This window comes from Triplophysa dalaica, unplaced genomic scaffold (assembly GCF_015846415.1).
Source record: "Triplophysa dalaica isolate WHDGS20190420 unplaced genomic scaffold, ASM1584641v1 Contig5, whole genome shotgun sequence".
Lineage (NCBI taxonomy): Eukaryota > Metazoa > Chordata > Actinopteri > Cypriniformes > Nemacheilidae > Triplophysa > Triplophysa dalaica.
The window spans coordinates 181,095-187,094 of NW_026622639.1; positions in this window are offsets into that span (position 1 = coordinate 181,095).

Sequence of the window (6,000 nt, forward strand, 5' to 3'; positions counted from 1 at the left end):
TATCGTGTGATGCCTTTTGCCCTGTCGAATGCTCCGGTGGTTTTCGTCATTGACTCGTCAATGATGTGCTGAGGGACATGGTCGACCGTTTCGTTTTTGTCTATCTTGATGACATTTTGATCTTCTCACAGAACGAGCAGGACCATGTTCAGCACGTTCGACGGGTCTTAAGCCGGTTACTTGAGAATCACCTGTTCGCTAAGGTGGAAAAGTGTGAGTTTCACGCACGGTCGGTTCCGATTCTGGGTTTTATCCTGTCGCCTGATGGTATTCGGATGGACCCCGCTAAGGTAAAGGCAGTTGCTGATTGGCCTACCCCAGTAAATTGCAAGGCTATCCAGCGTTTCCTGGGGTTTGCCAATTTTTACCGACGGTTCATCCGAGGTTTTGGCCAGGTCGCTCTTCCCTTGTCAGAGCACACCTCCACTTTGAGGCGGTTCGTTTGGTCGGAGCGGGCGCAGACGGCTTTTGGTAAACTTAAGAGCATTTTTACTTCTGCTCCTGTTCTGGTCAATCCTGATCCGTCTCGTCAGTTTATAGTGGAGGTCGATGCTTCCGAGGCTGGGGTAGGAGCGATCTTGTCCCAACGTTCCTCCCCGGACGACAGGATACATCGGTAATAAGGAGTTGTAAGCCGTGAAGCTTGCATTGGAGGAGTGGCGCCACTGGTTGGTGGGGGCTAAGGTTCCTTTCTTGGTATGGAGCGATCATAAAAATCTTGAATATCCATTCCGTGAAGTGATTGAACTCTCGGCAGGCTCGCTGGGCTCTCTTTTTTGGGCGTTTTAAGTTTGTCATCGCCTATCGGCCGGGGAGTAAGAATGGTAAGCCGGATGCCCTTTCGCGTCAGTTCGAGGTCGGGACTACTTCCACCCCCTCGGTGTCCGTTGTTCCTCCCTCTCGTGTGGTAGGGGCGGTCACTTGGAGGGTGGAATCGTTGGTTCGCGAGGCCTTGGATGGCGTTACTCCTCCGGCCGAGGTTCCGGTGAACCTGCTGTTCGTTCCAACTTCCCCCAGTGGGGACATTCCTCCAAGCTAGCTTGTCACCCAGGGGTTTCTCGCACTTTGGCTCTCATTAAGCAGCTGTTTTGGTGGCCTTCCATGGCGCAGGACGCTCACAAGTTCGTCTCAGCATGCCCAGTCTGTGCGACTAACAAGTCTTCCAACCGTCCTCCGGCGGGACTTCTTGTTCGTTACCCACCCCTTCGAGACCCTGGTCCCACATCGCCATGGACTTCGTCACAGGACTTCCTCCGTCCTGTGGCAATTCGTGGTCCTCACTGTGGTGGACAGGTTCTCGAAGGCGGCTCATTTTATTCCCCTCCCTAAGCTTCCGTCTGCTATGGAGACCGCTGAGATTGTCCTTGACAACGTTTTCCATGTCCATGGCCTCCCCTTGGACGTGGTCTCTGACAGAGGTCCCCAGTTTGTTTCCAAGTTTTGGGCTGAGTTTTGTCGGCTTCTGGGGGCCACTGCCAGTTTGTCTTCCGGTTACCATCCACAGTCTAATGGTCAGGCCTAGCGGGCTAATCACGATCTCGAGAGGGTTTTGCGTTGCTTCATCTGAGCCATTGTCTTGGAGTTCTGGGTTGTCTATGGTTGAATATGCTCACAACTCACTTCCGGTGTCGTCTACGGGTTTGTCTCCCTTCCAGTGCTGCCTAGGTTACCAGCCCCCGTTGTTTCCTTCCCAAGAGGCGGATCCTCTGTTCCCTCTGCTCAGGGCTTCGTTAGCCGGTGTATTCGCACTTGGAGGGTTGCTAGACAGGCTCTCATTCTGGCAAGTAGACGCTATCAGACGTCAGCTAATCGGCATCGCTCCAAGGCTCCCCCTTACGTGTGTGGTCAAAGGGTTTGGTTGTCTACGTCTGACCTTCCCCTTCATGTCCCTGCACGAAAGCTGGGCCCTAAGTTTATCGGTCCCTTCCCGATCACTACGATCATTAATCCTGTGACCGTTCGCCTCAAACTACCCCCCTTTCTTAAACGTGTTCACCCTACGTTTCATGTGGCCAAGATGAAACCCGTCATTCGTTCCACCCTTCAACCCTCGAGAGGGGTCGCCGACCTACACGGTACGTCGACTTCTCGATGTGAGACGGCAGGGTAGAGGTCACCAATACCTGGTAGACTGGGAGGGCTTAGGTCCGGAGGAGAGATGCTGGATCCCCGCTCGTGATATTTTGGACCACTCTCTTATTGATCAGTTCCCCCTCTCTCGTGGGTAGCTCTTGGATGCCGTGAGGCATCTTTGAGGGGGGGATTCTTTCCGTAGGAGCGTGGTAACCCTTGAGCCGTTTTGGATTTCTTTTTCCCCATTCCGTTCTTTTGGTTCCCGTTTACGTTTCCTGGATTTTTGTGGATTCTGGTTTTCTCTGCCAGCAGTATTTTGTTCATCTTGGCCAGGAGTTCCCTGCCTATCCTTTGTTCATTTAGTAAGCCTGACTAATAAACTGTTTGTAACTTACCTGCATCTGAGTCCCTTTGTGCACCGTGACAACATTATGGTAAACATTGTTCATTATACATTGCACATATGCTAATTAACAGAATAAACCGGAATAAAATAAATAATTTAAAGTTTTTTTACTTTTCCCCTCAAATGTAGTTTACCAATGTGTGAATTCAGATCAGATGGTATTTATTTGGTGGACTATAGACACCAATACGTTTGGATGTCAAAAAACTGCATTCCATTCACTTAAATAGAAGGTGGGACAAAATACTAGTTACACTTAAAATAGGGAAAATTTTCACTAACTACGACTTTTGCTTCAGTAAACTTCTATTACTGCTTATAAGATAGTTATTAGGTTAAGATATTGAGTAGAATTAAGGGACGTTAAATAAGGTATTCAAGAAAAGTGCTTTATACAAACTAATATGACACCAATATGCACGTTAATAAGTGGTTATTGATGAATTTGTTTACTCTAATATAAAGTGTAATCAAAATACTATTAAATGATGAAGACAAAGTATGTCTTCATGGGCAACATTTTTGTGTGAACTTTTGTGGACTTTGACTTACAAAACTGTAATAACAGGATAATGTGTGTTATACTGAAGGTTTCCAGTTGTCTAGTATGCCAGTCAAAAGGATGCAACATAAAGATGACTGTGGAATACAACGCGATACTGGTAAAGATTTAAAGATTTTGCTTCAGTTTTTAAACATTTTATGATTCAGTTCAATGTAGTTTGTCTGTACATTTCCAATTATTAAACATTTTGGCCAATATTTCTTTTTGTTTAAATAAATTGTATACTTTCTATTATACAACTTTAGGTCAACAGCCCTCTTGAGCTAGTAGGCATCGACCTTATAGGGAAGCTGAACATCCGTGGACATCAGTACATATGTGTAATGATAGACTATTTCACAAAGTGGCCCCAGGCATACCCTCTTAAATCAAAGTCAACCAGTGAGGTGAAGTGCACAGTCAAGTTCTTCCATCAGTACGAGGCCCCAAAAAGAATTTTAACCGATCAAGGAAAAGAATTTGTAAATGCTGTATGTACACATTTCTTTTTTTTATATAAATTTTTAGTTTTTTTCATGGTATATGATGCACAAAAGCGTATAATATAATATAATCCGTAATTGTTGTCATGTCAGCTAAACAGGGATGTGTGTGAAATTTTGGGAATTAAAAGGAGTTTGTGTGCCCCTTACTATCCCCAAACCAATGGATTATTGGAGAAAATGAATGCAACAATACAGAGGTCATTGTTATTGGGTGTCAAACAACATGAGAGGTGCAGCCTATAATCCTATTGCTTCTGTTTTTTTATCATTCCTATTTAAACTATAACATTATGGGCTGCAAGAACAATAAAAAACAAGATATCTATATGTGTATTATGGTAAAACAGTAGTAATAATATACATATAGATATCTTGTTTTTTATTGTTCTTGCAGCCCATAATGTTATAGTTTAAATAAGAATATGTCTATATGTGTATATATATATATATATATATATATATATATATATATATATATATATATATATATATATATATATATATATACACATATAGACATATTCTTATTTAAACTATATGTATATGTATATGTATGTATGTATGTATGTATATGTATATATGTATGTATGTGTATAGCCAAACTTGGCTGTGGGACAATTTCATATAGTGTCAAAGTGATTTAGAAAATGTTGAATATTTACTTTAGTATTTTTTAATTAGTAAATTCATGAAGGGCAGAGGTTGTGCAGTGGGAAAATGTGAAACGCTTCCTCACCCTGTGCAAAAATATTCTGTATCATGTGGAATATTTTCTCTGAAGGTATGATTTATATTAAATATAGATCGAATTATATATATGAACGAGGGATATATAGATATACAGAAACACACACACACACAGACAGACATACAGATTTATAGATAAACAAACCGTTACATTTTAATGTGCTTGTGTGTATGCTTAATTAACATGTTTATATTTTTTAAGGTTCTCTGTAATGAGAATACTCTGTAATACTTCAAGTAAAGAAGACCTAGATGAGTACAGGAAGGAGATATCACAAACAGATTTTGGTGGACTACAGATTTTTGTAATTTATAATAAAATTGACACATTTGCCCTCACTTATTATTAATAATGTTTTTTGGTAACAGTATAACATTCCACGTCACTTTTTAAATATTTAACATATTTTTAGCTTGAGTGTTACATTAAACTGTTTTTATAAATAATATATATAATTTATAAATAATATATTATAAATTCTATACATAATGGCAACCAAAAATATTACACTAAAATAAAAAACTGCTGACTAGCTCTTTAACCCTACTCCTCGGGACCCACTGCTCTACAAATTTTATTTCCAACATGTGGCCTGCAATTCTTTTCACATAATCCTGAAGCACATGAGCTTGTACATGTGTATTTGATTGATGTTGTAAGTAAATTCTACAGAACAGTGTGTCCCTATAAGATCAGGACAGAAGATATTACCTTCTTTGAGTTACTGGTTATACATTAAGAATAAAAGACTACAATTATTTTACATTTCTTGACTACTGTTGAATGCTCTTCCATACAGGTTGATATTGGTCAAGGTGTAGCAATACACAGTGAAAAATCGAAAAAAGAAGATTCAGGCTAATTAAATGGACAGCTTGTTTGTAAAAGAACTGGTAGTGTGCATTTGCGGAACAAGCACACTGGCCAACCGTAGCCTGGAAGGAAACAGTTGCTTTGTGGATGTAATCTTGTTTTTGTAATTGTTAATAACAACTCTGTTTTGGATTATTCTTCAATGCCTTCTGTGAAGTTAATTCTGTGACAGCTATGCCGCAAGCAAAATAATTGGTTATTATAGATGTTTCTATTCGACAACTTTATTATTTTATGTAACCTTAATATTTTTAGCTGTGCAATTGATTGATCTGCGTATGTCCTTTCTCCCAAATTGCATTCAAACGTGGCTGGAAGGCAAAATTTTGGAGGAAGCAGATCTGAAATCAAAAAAGTGAATTTGTATATATAATCTGCTAATCAGTTGTATAACAGATTCAGTTCAGGTTATTACTGCCAATTATTAAGTCATTTATCTCATTTATACATGATGATATTGATGATATTCACATAAATAAACTGAATTATCCTCCTGAATGTCTGTGTTTGTTTTACATTTTTAAAGCAGAACTGACCTATGACATGTATTATAAATGGAAGCTTTTGTTAAAAACAGGTGTTAATTATTCATCAATATCTCAATTCTGATTCTTGTTTTTAACACTGAAAAAAATGCAGCTACCTGCACAAGATGGATTTGGGTGATCTAATTAGCAACCAGCTATAGCTACCGAGGGATATTACTGTTGTTATTACATATTTTATTTCGTATTTCTTATGGTCTGAAGATAAATTTTTGTTTCATACATTCATTTATCATATGGTCTGCACTGTGAAAACAGTGAAAAGCTGTGTGCGATATTGGTGTGCTTGCAACAGGAGGTGTGAG